Source organism: Cylas formicarius, unplaced genomic scaffold, assembly GCF_029955315.1.
Source record: "Cylas formicarius isolate icCylForm1 unplaced genomic scaffold, icCylForm1.1 PGA_scaffold_10__41_contigs__length_53128322, whole genome shotgun sequence".
Classification (NCBI taxonomy): Eukaryota; Metazoa; Arthropoda; class Insecta; order Coleoptera; family Brentidae; genus Cylas; species Cylas formicarius.
Genome location: NW_026844214.1, coordinates 46,210,501 through 46,230,444, shown reverse-complemented (window position 1 = coordinate 46,230,444; position 19,944 = coordinate 46,210,501). Strand labels below are relative to the sequence as shown.

General features: G+C 33.7%; 1 protein-coding gene across 6 annotated transcripts in view; it reads left to right on the top strand.

Moving 5' to 3' along the window:
• The window catches only part of LOC132701551 (uncharacterized), a 731,275-nt gene that overhangs the window by 428,989 nt on the left and 282,342 nt on the right, over nucleotides 1-19,944 (top strand). Inside the window, exon 1 of one of the 6 annotated variants that reach the window (XM_060669624.1) lies at nucleotides 23-160. The exons of the other annotated variants lie outside the window; for them this stretch is intronic. The gene's annotated coding sequence lies outside the window, so the exon portion shown is untranslated. Of the gene's footprint in view, nucleotides 1-22; nucleotides 161-19,944 lie in introns of those variants that run through there. 6 annotated transcript variants of the gene reach the window in all.

Below are 19,944 nucleotides of genomic sequence, written 5' to 3'. Positions count from 1 at the left end.
CTGGTTACGGAGGTTACAAAGAAGAAAACTGAAAATGACGCGCTTTGTGTACCACGACGGTAATTTCAGCTGAAGCGGTCCGCCGTCGCTTGTGTCCGTTTTTTATGTGTTAAGGCCGCCACACACGCCCATACAAGTCCGCCGACTTGACTTGTACAGGGTGAGTCAACTATAGAGTAAAGTCGGTTTCAACATTTTTGAAAAAATGGTAAATACAAAAATTGTAAAGTTCGTTAAGATGCACCATTCAAAAAGGGGTGACAATAAAACGTATTTTTTAGTTTTGAAATTCCAAACAGTTTTTCCAGTGTTCTAATTAAAAAAAAATGCCTGCACATTCATTTGACATGAGCATTATTCGAGGAAGAATATATATGTCGGCGCCCTTAGCTTTAAGTGAGCGATATTTTCCCATATTTCGTTTTGGGTGTTTTGAATGTTTATTTTTGAGTAGCATTATTTACCGGTCTAACTTAAACAGTTATAATTCTGTCATTCGTAATATTGTTAACCTTTGGGAACCCACTTTGGTATTTTTCCGAAGTGAACGGAACGCGAACCGGAGAAGATAGTCTGGCTTTGTAAAAGCACTGGTTAGGTCGGATTTTAACCCATATTATCCCAAGCATAAAAAAAATATAAAAAAAATCTTTTTTGCTCTGAAATTATTTATTTTGTTGCACTTAAGAATACATTATATGTGTCAAAAAAATTATAAAAACTCGAAACATACAAAAAAATACTGGTGCGTAAACGAACCACTGGGAAAAACATTAAATAATGTTTTGGAGCACATAAGATGTAACATATAATATACCAAATATACCACATATAATTTATACTAAAGAAATTTTTGATTCAGATTCAAATACTGAAAGATAGGATCCGCGGTCCTTTTTTTCTAAATGATTTACAATTTTCCATTGGACATTTATTCGTTCCATTTTCCCGGATAGTACCGGTGGCAAAATAACCATTAGTTTTTAAATTTACAAATAGTTTGAATGATGAGAAAAAATTGTCAAAAAACATTTGGTGATTTACTTATTGGCTTATCAACAACAGAAAGTAGACTCATGACAACGCCACCGCCAAGAACAAGATCAGGTTTGTTTTGAGCACCACCATATGGAAGTGAATAAAATAGGTACCCATCAGATGAACAAAGGCACCAAAGCTTGAAGCCAAAACAAATTGGCTTATCCCTTATAAACATTTTGCAGGAATGGCGGCCAAAGTAAGGTACCATTTGTTCATCTATGGATAAATTGAACGAAAATATGCCAAACTGAAGATTTTTTTTGTTTATTAAGGGTCTAACTTATGAAAATGTACCTTTTTGATCCAACAGTTTATTGTCAGCTAAGTGGAAGTTTTGCTTTATCAATTGGAATCTATTGAGGCTCATACATTTTTTTATAAAATCAATTCCTTTGTCTTCATCAGTAGACCAATAATGGTAAATATGTGGCAATGAATGATAACCCGAGAACAATAAAATGCCTACACAATTTAAAAGTTCATTTTTTTTCAACGAGAATTCATGGCGATTATTGTCTTGAGCATATTTTACAGAAAATTTTAAAATCAAATCAATCACTTCGTGATCATAAAACCTAAAAAATATTTCAAACTGAGTTTTTCCAGAAAGCCTATATTTTAGTTCTTCACATGATCTAAATTCATAGGATATAAGTGTGTGAGGGTACTCAATCTGACCTTTCTTCCATTTGACAGTAGAAGCAAGCCTGTCGTTTGCAGAAAGCATACGTCTTCTTTTGAATTCCAAGGTTTCATCATCTGATGAGTCCCATTCAGGTTCAGTAGTTGATGAATTACAGGACTGTTGAAGGACAGCTATATCATTCAGTGCATGTAACTCGAAAGTTCCAACTATATCAGTTGGTTCCCCAAACTCTTGTAGATTTATGTTATCGTCCATATCTTCTTCGTCAGTCAAGGTATTCACGTCGGGTGGAATATAGACCGCGTCAATATGTTCTGTAAATATTTTTTCACGTTATTTTTAGCATAAATTTACAAGGAATGGAATGGTACAATACATAAAAATACGTAAATCCAAATAATACTTACGACTTTCATTGTTATTGTCCTCATCCATCACGATTTCCTCCATAGCCCCCTCTAATTCCTTTTGAGTCAAATACCTCGGAAATGCTATATTTTACGAACTGTAACGTTCACGGCACAACTTACAAACTAATACTAAAGAACACGCTAATTGTTGGATGTTTATTTTACATGCGCTGTCTTGTCTAGACTTGCAATAACAAAATTTTTTTCACAGATAAAACCAGTGGTTCATTCACCCACCAGTAAATATTTTCAAAAAATAAAGCATAATCAATATAGTATTTCCAATGTATGTGTTCTGCGATGTAATCTACGTGCTATAGACAACGAAAATGGCAATACAAATCCAAAATATTTTTGTTTACTATTTTGGAACTTTTCAAGTCATATATAAGATCTTTCCTTTACACATAAGTTAACGATTTCTACGGTTTTAAATCCTTTAGTAGTGATAATAATAAAATTTCTAAATGGATGTGCAAAAATATTTCCTGGATGTGACAAAAAAAAAATCCTAGAACAAGTGGTGCATTAACGCACCACTGGGACAAAATGGATTAAGTAGGTCCGATGGTTTGTTTTTGATGGGCTACTTTGTAGTTGATTTAGCGGGTCGCGGATCGTTGGATTCCCTTTAATAATCATCATTCATTTGTTTTAAGCACTGTGTCCTGTGTATTCTGTCCCTAACCCTATGTCACCTCGCTCACCATCAGAACCCGCCACTCCGGGTTTCTATTTAATTATTTTTATTATATTATTTTTTCGATTATTTCTTACGATCTCCGACATACACAAACGAACGAGAACTAACCAACTTTTGTTAGGTATATCATGTATCCATTTCTCATACTTTGCGATTTAATTTACCTTTTCCAATACTTGCCTTCTTTTTGACTATTGATATAATATTAGTTGAACATGACAAAATGATTTGCCAACAGGCCTCTTTTAAAATTAGAAAATGAACAGGAGAAACAACTTTGTTGCAGTCGTAGATAAAGTAACAGACGTTATCAGCCATTTTGGTGAAAATAAAGACCAAATGTTAAATTCACAGAAAAAGTAAATAATATTAAATACCTAATATTACACTTCTTCTTATCTTATTTTTAATTTTTATTACGGCGCAAAAAATGTTGAAAAATATGCTTTTCTGTTTGGATACATATATTTAGTTTCCTTCATATATTTTCTTTGACGTTTCTTAGTATAAACGCTGTTGTTGTTATGCAGGCGTCTCTGATCCTATTTTCTATAACTTTTAGTGTTTTAGAGGAAGAAAATATCTAGTGGTGTTAGGTCACATGATTGAGGGCCATTCAATGAATCCACCTCTATCGATCCATTTCTGTGGGTAATGATTATTTAAGCATTCTCAAACTTGTTGAGGTTGAGGTAAACCATTCTTCAAAAAGCTTAGATATCTGGGCCTATTAAGTGGTTAGCGAAAAAAATATGATCCTATACTTTAAATCTTTTCGGTTTTACACTTCCCGTACCTAGAATTGATTAACTGTTGAATAATAATCCATGTTATGACTACATACACACGCATGTGCAAGTCAGACGAATCCCTTTCGTCCGATTTATCGCAAGCCAAACTTTTGACTATATTAGCTAAAGACGCTCGTGCAAGTCAGTCTACCTAGTCTGTACAGGGTGAATCATCTCATTTGTTCCAAAAGTTATTAGAAAATGGTACATACCAAAGCTGGAACGTTGTAAGCTCCATCGGAAAACATTATTTTAGACAAAAAAATTGAACCGGCCTCATTACTTCATTTATAACGGTGCAGAAGTTTTCTCTCGATCTGGAAGTTTATGCTGTAATTCCAATTCCAATTCCAGTTCCTATTAGTTTAGCTTCCATACTTAGTTTTTTTTAATTTACTGAAACCACGATAAATTTTATGAATTTATTTACTCAGTTGAATTATTGTATTAAAGTAAGTATTAAAAATAGGCGAATAAGATACTCAATAAAAGATGTAGGTTTTGTAAAACCTTTCAGACCAAATAATAACATATATTTGTGTCGTTTAAGAAAATGGAGTTTGTCAACCATTTGATAAAGACACGGTGTTGTCGAAACAATTGTCAAGTGAAAATATATAATTTCGTGAAAATCTGAACTTTTAGTTCTTATTTATTTTGTTAAGTGAATTTTCATCAAGTAAAAGCCTCAGTTCAACTCTTTCTTACATTTAAGTGAATAAGATTGTTTCTCGTTTTAAATAAAGCACGGAAAAATAAAAACAAATATTTTTTTGCGAATTTTTGAAACTCGAACGATCTTATCCACTCAAATCTAAGAAATGGTATAGGGACATGTATGAAGATAAACTATTAGTCATCTTAACGGCACTGTACAATATGTAGGGTTGTATTTAAAATAATAGTATATTATGCAACTGCGGCAAATGGCATTTATTAAGCACTCCGCTTGTGCCAAATAAACTCGTTACTTAAAAAGGTTCCAATGCCCTCTGTTTCGAGTAGCATCATGATGCACTAAAAATAAATAAGAAATAAAAGTTCAGATTTTTTTACCTAATTCTTATTGGATAAAAACAGCAATAAATCATTTATTCATACTTGAGTGACAAGGCAGGGGTGGGCCATTAGGTATATTAATATGTGGGCTGATATATTAGTCCCTATACCATTTCTTAGATTTGAGTGGATAAGATCGTTCGAGTTTCAAAAATTCGCAAAAAAATATTTGTTTTTATTTTTCCGTGCTTTATTTAAAACGAGAAACAATCTTATTCACTTAAATGTAAGAAAGAGTTGAACTGAGGTGGCTTTTACTTGATGAAAATCCATTTATCAAAATAAATAAGAACTAAAAGTTCAGATTTTCACGAAATTAGATATTATGGCATGACAATTGTTTCGACAACAGCGTGTCTTTATCAAATGTGACATTTGAAACAATTGTCATGTAAAAATATATAATTTCGTGAAAATCTGAATTTTTAGTTCTTATTTATTTTGATAAATGGATTTTCATCAAGTAAAAGCCACTTCAGTTCAATGATGCACTAAGGTCATATACCAAATTTAAAAAAATGAAGTTTAGTGCTCCAGATATTAATAGGACACTCATCGTGTTGCTTTCTATGCCAATCCAATAAACCATTAACAATTTTTTACCTAATTCTTATTGGATAAAAACAGCAATAAATCATTTATTCATACTTGAGTGACAAGGCAGGGGTGGGCCATTAGGTATATTAATATGTGGGCTGATATATTAGTGCCAGTATTGAATATCCATTTTTACGCTGGAAATGCTACTGACGAACCCCAAGTGTTATAAATTTAATAAAATATGTAATTGTTTTTCTTAATGTAATTTTAATATTCTATCAATCTAACTTCGATTAATGTAGACTATAGTCAACACGATATTTCATAGCTGCTACTATTATTTATTATTGGACTCGTCAACAAGTATCACTGAGTTAGACAAAATAATAAACTTTTACTTCTTATAATTAAGTTTGTAGGTAGATAGACCATGTGGCTATAGTTGTAATTTAGCAAATCGCCTTTTCTCTCTGGAAAAGCTAAGCATCGACTATAAAATAGACAGGTTGAGAAAGATTCGTAGGTTCCTTGGGTAAAGAATTGCTAAAAATAACCCTTTCATCCATTTTCCTCACACACGAACTTTTCCAAAACATGTATATTTCTGCCAAATGATTGAACAACTATAGATAGCAGATATTTTGATAACCACATAGTTCGAACAACAACAACAGTAGTAAAGATTAAACAATTACAAGTAAACATTAAATGAACGGCTGAGGTGAATTAACCCCTACACTGGTTTATCCGTGTGTGATATTTTTGAAAAGTTTCCTCTTTTCGACTGCATCGTTTTACCAATTACAACACGAAGCTCCACTTTTACAAATAGACCACCCCGTATATTATTCGATTAAAATATTAGAATTCTTTTTTCAACTTTTGCCATTATGCGGTGATGAGACAATAGAAAGTACGTTACCACTGATTTATGAATTATTGTAAACACTATCGTTCAATTAACAATATCATTAGTCAGGCGTAGAAAACCCGGATACAAGTCGCTGTAATATGGAGGCGGCAGTGGCGGCGATCCAGCTGCGGTTAATACTTCGGGGTCGGCTTTATCTTACCCCATTCTGCCTATTGACTCCTCTCGCCGGATACATAAACGGATATACGGGAGCCATATATAATAGTAATTCACTTTTATCACCGGTATGTGTAATGTCCTGGGAGAGTAATGGGGATACAGTAACGGGAGTTTCCTAATCAAATCGGTTCTCTCTGCCACCGCGTTCCTACTACGAAACAGAGGAATATGAATATGAGCCGGTATTCACTACCTATATCACTCTCTCCCTGTCTATTTCTCCTTCTCTCGGGCTTTCGCTCTTTCTCTGTGGTAAGTGTTCATTTCAACCCTGAGTTTCGGATTTATCGACCGCCTGTAAAGGGTTTTATAACATTTCGGTTTCCAAATGTGGCTCCTCCTGGCGGAGAAGATAAAGTCTGTTCATAGATATAAGAAAGTGACTAACTGATACGAATTAAGGAAAGACCCGGGCAAGCTGTAAGAATGAAATACGGCCGAACAGGTCCGTACTTTGCTTAGAATTTAATTATTTGGGGTTTTGTTTGGAAAGATACTAAACAATATTTATTTATTTATATATGTATTTATGTTTAAATCTAAAATAAAATTACAAATTATTTTTACCACTTACTTAAATTACTTAAAATTATTCATATAATATATCAGTATCACTATCGCTATCATCGCCTGTTCTAATTATTATTTGTTCTATATTATTTGCAATGTGGATATACGATTGTTCTGCTTTTTCTATATGTTTAACATAATTTGGCCAACTTTGTGGGATGTTTAAAACAGACGTATTCCTTTTGTAGGTAGAACCTCAATTACTTGCTTTTTGGTATAATCTTCGTGAAAATAAATGTCGTTATTATACATGTAGTTTCGGATTGTTGCTTTTGTGTCACATGAGGAAGCGGGTTTAGTCAACTGTCTACTGTGATAATTTGCATTGTCCATTACAATTACACTATTAGAAAGAATGTTTGGAACTAGTTTGTTTTTAAACAAACTTTCAAATGAATCAGCGTTGGTGTCTTCATGGTAATCCAGAGAAGAATCTTTAATATTTTTCGGGGACAGAGAAAGTCCATTTAGAATCCAACCATCTTTAGAGCCAGCATGCAAAATAGTTATTCTGTTACCTCTTTTTGGTGGCGCGTTTGTTTTACACTTATCAACCCAACCCTTTTCCGGGGTATCATAAGTGTCGAACCAGGTTTCATCCAAGAAAATAATTGGCCTTTGTTGTTCTCTGTAAATTCTATTTTTTTCTAGATATTCCAGTCGCCATTTCCGAATTCTAAAAGATTCCATTAAAACTTGCCTTTTTTCAATTTTTTTAAATTTGAAACCCATTTGTTGAATACACTTTCATAAGGTAGTTCTGCCACATTTAACACCGGTTTCACCTTTTTCGAGCTTCCTAATTAAGATATCTAATATAGGCACGCTTTGTTCCTCGTATAACTGGTAAATTTTACTCCGTATTATATCCTGATCATTTTTATCTACACTCGAGAAAATGTCAGCATCGCTTCTTTTTTTTCCTCGCTGAAATGGGATTATCCACAATTTTCCATACAGTTGATGTTGGAATTTTCGTCAATGTGGCCGTTTCTTCTAAAGATGCTTGCTTGCTGGCACCACGTTCAATGAGAGTCTAATAAAAATTGTTTATAACTTCCTTAGTGTCAATAGAATAGTGTTTTCTACATTTGGGCGGGAGCATCTCCTGAGATACACTAGACTCGCACATATTTTGCATAATTCGCACACGTTTCAACACACGCTGTATTACACACTAAATAAGAGTGATTACTAATAAACTTACACTAAGTAGTATACCATACGGACCACAATTTTACCTGAATTTAAATTCCGAAACTTTAGGTAAAAATCTTGTTGCATTGTTTGTTAATGACCACCCTTGGATAATCCTATTCAAAAGCAATTGGTCACTTTCTTATATCTATGAACAGAGCATACCAACTATGCACAATATACGGAAATTAACTCGACAAGCAAAGCTAAGTTTTGATATTTTGCTGACAATTTCGAAGCATGAATGTAACAAAAATCAATAGTTTGAGTAAATTTATCTTGTGCCTAGAATAAAATAACCTGTCACTTTTCGTTTTTTGTTTATGTTAAGTGTTCAAAGTTTTGAAGTTTAAGATACACCTTAAGATTTTAAGAAAAATGTATTTTTGAGTATATGTTTTTTTCCGTCGCAGAGTCGCGACACCATAATTAAAACGTGAGAAGTATCCCCAAGAGTTGCCATTGCCATTGAGATAACAAAGTTATTTATAACTTTCATTAATATGTCGCTAATGCTTCGCACTCAGCATTCACAATTAAGTGATCTACAGTTGTAACTCTAAAACTCAGACCAGGCACGTTCCGTAAGACCGCAAATGAATAAATGAATTGCGTACTTTACCAATTTAAAAAAACTGTAAAGTTGGCTTAAAAGTCATCCCAACCAAATTTGGGTCTTGAAGACTACGGTAAAGACCAATGGAGGTACTCAATTACTTAATCGGCTATCAAATGAGAGAAACGTTATGCATCGATTTTGAATTTTTAAGGAAATAAACTCCTTTGCGCCTACCAAACTGAGTGTTAGATAGGAAAATTGGTGAAACCTGAAACGTACTTTAATATTCGAGCTTTATTTCGCAGTATTTCCTACCATCTCATGACTTTTCACAATACACTAGACTACAATTTAATAAATACTTTCCAAAATGTCTATATCTAGAAACTCTTCGCCAACAGTGTGTAACAAAAGAGATTTAGGTTCACCACAGTTAGTATCTGTGGCTTGAGCAACACATCTCTATATCCATCACGTTTAGAAGCTAGTTCATTGAAACATACAGGAAACTTAAAAAATGTTTTGTAAAAGGACGGACATCAGTTCAACGGAATTTTCTGCTTCCAAAAATTTACCAGTTAACTCTGCACCGAGGAATTATCAAAAGATTGTCGAACTTTCTTTGTCTGTATTTTTTCTTTACATAACGTTTGGGACAGATGTACTGAAGAACATATTGAGCAAAGAATTTAACTTCTGCCTTGCCCCTCGAAAGACGCCAGTGTTAGATATGATGACTTCCATTGAGACTTTACAACTGGAAGGGCCGGAAATAGATAAATTGCAATTTTAGACCTGATTTGGACAAGGTAAGAAAAAGGACAATGAATACGATGCAAGAAAAACAAGCAGCCATCAAGAACTTGCAAAACGACGTGAATATCGAGATTCTCCCAGAGTCAGAGTCGTAGGCAATTGCTTAAAGCAAATAGAGTTTACTTTAGTACAAGAACGATTGAATAAAGGATCTATGGAGCACTGCATAATTACAGACACTATATTCCGGATGATATTAGAACTCCACTCAGACCTATCATCGGTTCGCGGGGTGCCGCATCCATCAGCTTAAGTAGATTTCTCATACACACAAGATGATGGACTACCGCTAGACTCCCCTCTCTCCATACATGGATTGATTTGAAATTTACGATATAGAGGAACTGTTAAACCTAGGATCTGGCGTTGATATGTTGACGATACATTCATCATCTGGAATAGAACCGATAGACAGCTAGATTTCTTTTTCATTTATCTTAATTTGGTGCGATGATCCATTAAATTTATTGTTGAGAAAGAGAAGAAAGCCTTCCTATTGTTACTAAATGTCCTAGTACCTACACAAACCTACACATACAGCATTTAAAATTCCAGTCTAACCACTCTGAAGCCACCAACTAGGAATTATCCAAACACTTGCTAAAGAGCAATCACAATTTGCAGTGTCGATATAAAATTATTAAAAAGAATTTGCTTCATAATGTCTACACACTAAACATTATCAAATTGGAAACGAAAAGCAATAGCCGAGCGATGTACTCGATACTCCCTCTCCCTTTCTTTCTCTTGACGATCCCATATGAGAAGAGAATCTCAGCAAAGATAAGTCTAATAGCAAAACAATACAAACTTAAGACTATATTTGGGTCCGGAACGAAATTAATAAGAATACTTACGAGAAGAAAGCCTAAAACATGGACTCAACAGAAAGCGCATGTCTATCAAATACTATGTGAATGTAAAGAATCATATATTGAAAAAACAAAAAGAACTTTAAACGTTTGAGTTGAAGAACATAGGAAACATGAAATTAGGGGTGAAATCCAAAAGTCAGGAACAAGTATGGACGAAACAACATAACATCAAATGATCCGAAACTTGGGTTATCCACAAGGAACCGCATTGGAAAAAGCGCAAAGATAAGGAAACAATGAAATCGTCTTTAGCAATCCAAACGTGGAAATACCTACAATTTGGTCGGACTCTGTAGTCTAGTATATAAGTCTCGAAGCCTCAGAATTAAAATTAGTCTGCACTTGATAACTACTAGTGATACATCTGCCCGAAACGTTGGTTAAACAAAAAACAGAAACAATGGAAATACAACAATCTCCTAGCATTTGTACTGAATCATTGTCTGTTACCTCCAAGCAAACTCTATACTGAGCAGGTCTCAGGATGTCAAGAATGCAGAATTCTCAAAACAACTTACGTGATTGTTTGGCATGAGCAAAAATTTAGAACTTACTACGCTTCTTGTGTCATTGTGAAGTTTCTAAGAGTCACGTGCGTAAATAATAACAAGCAAAACAACAAATCTTTGCGACGCATCTACTGCGAAGTTCATTGAAACATAAAAAAAAGCTATAAAATTTTTCGTCGAAAGGGTGAGCGAAAAATAAGCGCCTAAAGTTGCCATTTAGGTCCGACGATATAAAATGTTAACGCTTTGAAAATGCCGTCTGACATCAACAAGTGTCTATGGAGCGGCGTAGCGTGTTCAAGAGCTCGACGACGAGACATCACGATGAGCCTTACGTAATGAGTTGATTATATATTAAGGGCAGAATCGCGTGATTCGCCCTTTTGTACGGAAGTGGCTAAACATAATCGCGCATTGAAAATATAAACCTAATGGGGTGTGGACGACTTTTATTATACGGATTCGTCGGCACGCTTACGCTTAGACAAATTTTAGAGAAAATTTATGATTGGAGAGGCCAATCGGGGATACGGGTTCTTCATCGAATAGCATGAAGTATCGGGTTTTAACGGTTCTTAACTCAAAGATATTAACATATGGTTTCCGCTTAATTTCTTTGGTTTCATTCAATTTTTTGTTTGCCATGATGTCAAATTTAATTTTTTTCTTTATTCATTAATATATTTATTATTTCTTTATTGACATTACCTTCACCGTTAGATAAAATAACAATTTTTGACAGTAAACTTCTCATACACAATTTAGGTCCTAAGTATTTTAACCAAATTCCATAGTATATTAAGATAAGTATCACACCAAAAAGTTAACTAATACCTTAAATCACCTTTGAGCGAAGAACAAGTAAGTAGTTAAGTGCAATTTTAAAAGTAAGTTCTGTCGATCTGTACATATGCCATAGTATTATATCGTCGTAGTTCACTCGTTAAGTGTTGTTAGCTTATGAAACAATTAAGATTTATGCTTTTACCCAAGATTTTAGGTTTCATCAGGAAGACTAACAATATACATTCTGTTACCAAACGAAAAACTAACTAATATTGTTTTATACAAGAAACAACAATATGAAAGCAAATACTGTTTAAAAGAGCAGCAACGAAGAAAAAGTCATTTACTACGCCATGTGTGAGAAATAAGATTATTGAAGATGTATTAAACATTTTATTTTGTGATACTTAGAAATATGACGGAAAACCACTTTATAAATAAAATTTTGCAAGGCATGGACAATAAAGACTTATTTTAACCAATAAACCACTGGTCAATTAGTTAAAAACTTACAGGTTTAGAACAAATAATTGGTATAAAAAAATTACTTTAACAGGCATAACAACAAAAAGCTAATTGCCATTGTTGATAGTCGGAGTGACAGTGGTAACAACAATTAATGGAATATTGTTATAATGTATAATAATATATAAATAATATAAAATAATGTATAAATTACTTATTTCTCACAATATATGGTAGAAAAACATGGCAAAACGACTACAATTTTAGATGATAAAAAACTGGTAATTTACTTTTGGTGGTAAGGTTTTGACTCAACAATCAATAATAAATTATACTTAAACCCTCTATCTCTTTTTATTAATAGCATTATCATAGATAGCATTGCATTGATTATATTATATAAAGCACATTTTAAAGATTTTTTTGAAACACATTCCTGGATTCCTCCTGCGTCGGTTTTTTCGGAGTCGAACTTGCTGACGTTTCGCCAATCATCTTGTTGGTTTCTTCAGAGCTTGACTGAAACATTCTATTCTACTTCCAGTATGGAAAGCTCATCATAGCAGACTCTATGACTCTATCGTTAACATCTTTTGTTATCGTGACAACGTTAAACTTTATCTAGCAATGATTTTTTTTAGGGTACTGATTTTCTACAAATATGCCTTTCAATATTAATAAGTTTTTTTGTTGGAACGTATGGTGACACATTTTTAAAATTATATTCTTAAAGCTAGTACCGTATTCATTTTTTCTTTGAAAATAGACGAAAAAGGACTAAATCTACCTGAACTTGCCTTCGTTCTGTACCAGTCCAACCTTCCAATATTATTGTCACGTCTAACCATTTTAGTCCTCCTCTACGGAAAAAAGCAAACTTTCATTAAACTAATGGAATATGTCTGACACTTAATGGACCTGGTACTGCATCTACGTCAGCAGCTCATTTACATATTGAGAAAAATACATATACATATATATACATATACATATATATGATGATACTATATTCCGGGATATATACATATATATATATATATATATATATATATATATATATATATATATATATATATATATATATATATATATATATATATATATATATATATATATATATATATATATATATGTATATATATATATATATATACATACATATGAATAAATGAAATATACATTTAATTATATCTATTCAATACATTATTTAGAGAACTTGATTATTGATTTTTGTATGAGTGTTTTAACCCAGTCTCTTAGTTTATCTTTTGTTAGTTTTTTGTTATTTTTTGTTATAAATTTGTAGCAGGATTAGCTTTATAAGTGCTATCAATAAAATATTTCTTTGAATGGTAAAATGATTCATAAAAAGTTGTATTTAAGTTCCAAATGTAGGTTGTATAGGGTGGTGAGCTGCATCTTAAGTTTGACAAAACCAAAATCATTTTGGATTCAAACAACAACAATTTTATTTCATGGTGTTGTTCCATATGTGTTAATTGAAAAGTAATGATGTCAAAGTATAGAATAATTGTAAACTAACATTTTTTTTGCTGACAAAGTAAACATCAGAATTTCATTCTAAAGTACGAACCCGGATATTTCCTGTCATCACAGAAGCCAATTTTTGATTGACAATTAAAAACCGAAACTTTGTAAAAGTCTCAAATTTTTGCCAAAAGGACATCCTGTATAAAGGAAAAGTCATGTCGGACCTCTTTGTCCGTATCAAACTCGAAACGTTTCTCATCGCTAAAAATGAATAAGTGGAACGCGCGCACTTCATCATACACGGAAAGTACTTGTCGCGTGTAACACAAAAGAAGTATTAAAACTTATATATAAGGAACGTTATATTGCGCTTTCCTTGGAATGGGCGAAAACTGCCGGGGCCTGTTCCAGACAGTTTTTAGTGCTAAATGGATTTAGGAAATGGCGGAGCAATTCTCTTTCCCAATGGCATTTTGTTGCGCCGGCGATTTAATTTATTAGAACGTTCCTTGTAGTTGTAGTTCCTTGTACTTCTTCAGCACGCGTCCGTTGCAAAGTCACTTCAGTTTTTCTCGATATTATTGCGTTCTAATCGCGATTTCCAATTCCTATTTTCTTTTAGAACTAAGTACCACCGTATATTGTTCCATATTGTTATAGATTTCATTTGTGACACATTTAATTCATTTCAGAAATACAGGGCGTCCTGAAATTAAACTTTTCGAAACCTGTAAAGATAAGAATGGAATGCGGATAACATTTTTTTGAAAACTTATTGCACCAAAAAGTTATTTTCTTAAAAACAAACGAAAAAAAAAACGATACAAACGAGTCAAAAAATTATCTTTAATGCATGATGAGAAGATATTGGTTTTCACATAAACGGAGTTTGGGGGCATCACCATCATCGATCCAGAAGGCAAGTTATCTTCAAACTCTTTTTTTTCTCTTTTACCTTTTTTCCTGAGCTTGCAACCGACTTTTTTCTTTATGGCCAGGACTTTGGTAGGTTTAATGCATAACTGCATTCTACTCCATGTTGAAAATGTTCGCCGGTACAGTATTTGAAAGTATGCATCTACTTCTGCGGCAGACATACGAAGTGAACGAGCAATTAAACGACTTGAGCTATTTTCATGGTTAAGGTTGGGTGTCGTTTTAAAAAATATTTAAACCAATAGTAGCCCGCAAGGTGCCTTTCTTACAGTTCTTGAAGTTGAAGCATAGGCAATTTGTTTCTGAATCTTTTGTATAAGACACCAGTTTAAGTTCATTTTCAATACCTAAGGGAGTGGTCGGTCGAAGACTTCCTTTTTTAAGACGTATATTCTTTACGCGTCTCATCGCGGTTAGTAGAGGGATTAAAATATGGGATGTTCCATTTAAAATACCCACGTAACATGGATTATAATATCTTGCCAACTGAGGTTTATCTGATGAACGCCCTGTACGCGATAAGTTAATCTTCATACTGTATTACCAAACCGCAAAATTGTTTAGCTGTACAAGTTGCGAAAATAGTATATTGTGCAACTAGTGGGGTAAACGGAAATTGACTCACGAGTTTATTTGGCACGAGAGTGATAAAGAGTATATCAAACCTGTTGCATACTATACTTTTTCTACGACCGTTAGTTTTTGACTACATTTTCGCAAAACAACACGAATACATTCACTGACATGACTGTTAGAACTGACAAACGTCAAAATTCAAAGCATAGGAAATATCTCCGAAAACATTCGATGGATCCGTGGGAAACGATACTGACGTGGTGAAGTGACGCTTCTCGCACGCTAGATCGGTGTGTAATTAGGCATTTTACAGGCGGGAGTAGAAAAATATTATTATTTTACATCGGGTTGTTTGTTGTCAAATTTCTTACACAGTATTTTTTTATCTCTGAAAATGTTAAAGATAGGTATGGTACATGTTACATAAAAAAGTTCCATAATGTTTCGCAGAATCTAAAAATGTAATTATATGCTCGGTGCTCCATTTAAAAAACGAAAGTTGATTTACGTTACGAGTATATCTGTAAAACTATTTTACATAGGTAGCTGTCATAAATAATCAGCACTTCAGGTTTTTAGCGTAAGTCGTTCCCCATAAACGTCTAATAACGCACTGCCCTTGAATAACCCTGTATATTAAGATATCATCAAAACTAGACCTAGTGATGTAGTTAATATATTAAGTAGTAGTATTTTTTATGTCAAACACTCAATTTTAGGTGAACTTTGCTAAATCTGCTAAATTGAACATATTTTGTTTTATTGCTGAGAGGTATCTTTGTATTGTTATTGTGAAATAGAAATATACGAGGGCCACCGAACTTAGGAAAATCGATCTTTCAGAAGGTATACCCTAACATTACGCCGAAAAATTGCAACTGAACTGTGTGGAAATTTCATATTTCGACTGCGAAAACTTTGCTGTCGGTGCAACTGAACGGTGCAATTTATCGGTATCCGGTTTCATATAAATATTTGCCGTGATTTCCTCGGTTTTCTCTGTGTCACGGATCCTCGCGTTTCTCGAAACCCGATGGCGACCGATTGAACGGCGACGAGGAAAAACGTACACGACAAACAAGCCGTTTTTCCGTTTGTTTATTTTGCCTTCCGCGCAGATGAAATGTGTAAATCTACGCCCATATAAATGTGAGCGTGTGTGGGTGTGTGTTAAATCGTCTGAGCGAACCAACGGTTGACGCAGCACCGCATATCGCTTAATTTTCGGCCTTTTCTCGATCTTTTTTTGTTACTTTGCGCAAATATTTGAGTTTCGAAAAGCTCGTCGGGCAAACATTCGCTTGCGTGGGCGGAGCTTAAAACGGCTTCTTTAATTTCGTTTCTTATATAAACATTTTAATCCTACATTTTCGAAATTAAGTGCTAATTGCGAAAAGATTTTCGCACTAATACAAAATAAAAATAGTGTATTGCCAATTGTAAACAGTTATTTTAGATAAACTAACGAAATGATATGGAGAAGTAATAGCTAGCTAATTAGAAATTAACGGTTTGTTTCAATGTTTCATTGATTTTCTAAATGGTTTCCTACATTCTACTTAAATATACCAAAAATTAATAAAATTAGTCTCGAACAATTGAAGAATTGAATAGGGAAAAGCTAAGTGATAATAAATAATTGAAAAAGGATTAGGATATCAAGGTTTAATAATAAAACATAAGTAAATATGATATTGGAGTTGTTTTTGTGACGTTCTCAAAAAATAATGAAAATATTAAAATAATATTTTGTATGAATAACTTTGAAGTTTCTGTTTATTATTATTTATTATTTAATTGTTGGTTTATTTTCAACACCATTATTATAAGAGACTGGATTTGATTTTTAATTTAGACTAAGTTATTAAATTGGGGTATAAGTGATATATATCACTAATATATTTTCAATAATTTCCATCATTTGATCCTTTTTTAAAATAGCCATTTCTTATAATGCTAATTTTTGATAATTATTATTTTAACTTTTCAAAAAAACTTCCACGGGCTACTGCAATGCTATTTACAAAACTTCTGGATTACTTCTTCATCGGTTGTTGATGAATCGCAATTGCTGACGTTTCGCCAATCATCCTGTTGGTTTCTTCAGAGCTTAACTGAGACAGTTTAGTTGCTTTAAATTTAATTTCATGGTTTGTTGAATTTGTAAGAGCTAGTTTGTCATTTCTATATATATATTTTCAATTTTTATTATTACTACTATGCTGATTCCAGTTGAAAGTTAAAATTGTTTACATAGATTATCGAACAGAATTTCTCAATATCGATATTAGTTTTACATTATACAGAGTTCGTCAAAACGAATGGTTTGCCTACTAGATAAAAAATTATAAAAAGTGCATTTTTTTAAAACGGATCATTCTGTAGATTATCACACATTCTAAGGGCAATTCGCTTTTGAATGACGAATCAAGTTTCTCTAAAAACTGGATTACTTGGACATCCATCGAAGGAATTGAATTTCCAAGGGAATTTGGGGCCGTGGAATAGGCCAGCAAGATCGCCCGATTTCACGCCATTAGATTTTTACCAATGGGGTGCGTTAAAGTCACTGGTCTATTTGACATCTGTGCACTGCAAAGTAGGGTCATTGTACTTGCTTTGAACAAATACATCCATCGGAGATAAATGAGGCTACTACCACTTCAACGGATTTTAAACTGTTTAGAATGCAAGAACATCTAATGAAAAATTAGATTCATTTTTCCGTCTGCAATTTTTATTGTAAGTACCTAATATGTTGTTGTTTCTTAAAATGGTTTCTAAAGCTTTTCTTAGTTCTGATAAATCCTCAGGATTGGTTGCACTAAATTTTCTGCATGTTCTAGCTATAACAACCTTCCTGAAGCCCTTTTGATTGGTTGACTGGCATTGTTTGCGGACGACACAACTTTTTTAATAAATAAAAAAAATCTTACTGACTGGCTTACAAAAAATAGCTTAACCCTCAACGAATGGAAAACAGTTTCTTGAATTATCTCTCAAAGGCACATCAACGAAGTAAATAATGGACAAAATGGAAAATTCTTGGGAATTTATTTATTTAGACCCTAAACTAAATTGGTGTCACCAAACAGACAAAGTAGCTAAAAAAATCTCAAAAAATACTTTTCTGGTACGTAGCCTAAAGGGCACCGTAGATTGTAACATATTATTCCCAGCATATCATGCTCTAATTGCGTCCCACTTGCTTTATGGTCTGAATAATCACAAACCTCAAATACAGAGAGGATGTTAGATCTAAATTTTCGGAGCTTAAAATTCTTACACTGCCAAGCGTTTATATACTAAATTGTCGAGTTTACGCTTGCGAAGAGACTTTTTAAATATGAATAAAGTTCACCATTACAAAACACGGAATAGGGACAACCTTTTTCAATCAACTTAATCACGGAACAAAACAACTCCCTATAAACAAGACCAAAAACTTAGTCAAAGATTTTTGAATAAAGCAATCATTTTACAGCTTGGAGGAGGTTATCTTTTTCCAAGATATCAATAACTACATCTAGTCAGATGATTCGACTCCCCGCTTTCGGTTATAAATTTCTGTGATAATCTTCGTTCTGCTTTAATGTATGTCCAGATGCTTAAAGAGTCCTTTATGTTTTATATATATTTATTCGATGTTATATTTCATTCACTGATTGTATACATTTTCTATGTTTGTAACATGCTAATAAATGAAATGAAATAATATATTAGAATACTGGTTTCCTTCCATTTTGATCCGTTTTTATTGAAAAAATTTGCACTTCGATCAATAACGAGTAAACCTTTATTGAACTGTCAAACGGAAAATGAATTGCTTAACATTAGACGGATATTCCCAAATAGCACAAAGACGTCTGTAAAATGTCCTCGGGATATCTGATGGGAAATAGCGTATATACTAGAGAAATATTAAGACGTCTTTGAATTTGAACGTTCATATACGCATGTCTGTAGGATGTTTGTTAGGATATACTAATTACATTCAGTTATAATGGGTGCTTTTTTTTCGTTTTGGCATTACTGTTCAAGATGGCGACCGATTTAACAGCTGTCAAGGAATTTATTCTCAGTTTGGTTTGGCAATTCATCATGAATAGACTCACGCCTGAACAACGCTTGCAAATAGTGCAATTTTATTTGGAAAATAATGGTTCTGTGCGGAATACGTATCACGCACTACTTCCATTTTATCGTCGACAAAATCGTCCATCAGAACAGTTAATTCGATTAACCATTGAACGTTTTCGCACCACTACTCTTATTGATAACTCGCATCCCCAGAGACGCCGTACGGTGCGTACAGAAGAAGCTATTGCTGCTGTAGAGCGTAGCATTGAGGAAGACCCGAATGAGTCCATCCGCCATCGAGCACAGGAATTGGATCTGTGTCCATCCACTTTATGGAAGATTCTGCGGAAGGATCTTGGTTTACGTGCTTATAAAATCCAACTCGTGCAAGAATTGAAGCCGAATGATCATCAAGTAAGGCGTAGATTCGTCGAATGGGTCCAAAACAAGATTGCCGTTGTTCCCGATTTTCATAAGCGAATTTTTTTTAACGATGAAGCGCACTTCTGGTTGAATGGCTACGTCAACAAACAAAACTGCCGCATTTGGAGCGAAGCTAATCCTCAAGTGTATGTCGAAACACCGTTACATCCAGAAAAACTGACTGTTTGGTGCGCTTTATGGGCTGGTGGAATTATTGGTCCGTACTTCTTCAAAAACGATGATGGTCAGAACGTTACAGTCAATGGTGATCGGTATAGAGCTATAATTACTAACTCTCGCCGTGTTATTGCCGATATACGGGCACAAATGTTGGGAAAAGTCATCGAAAATTTAACGTCCAGATTGGACTACATCCGC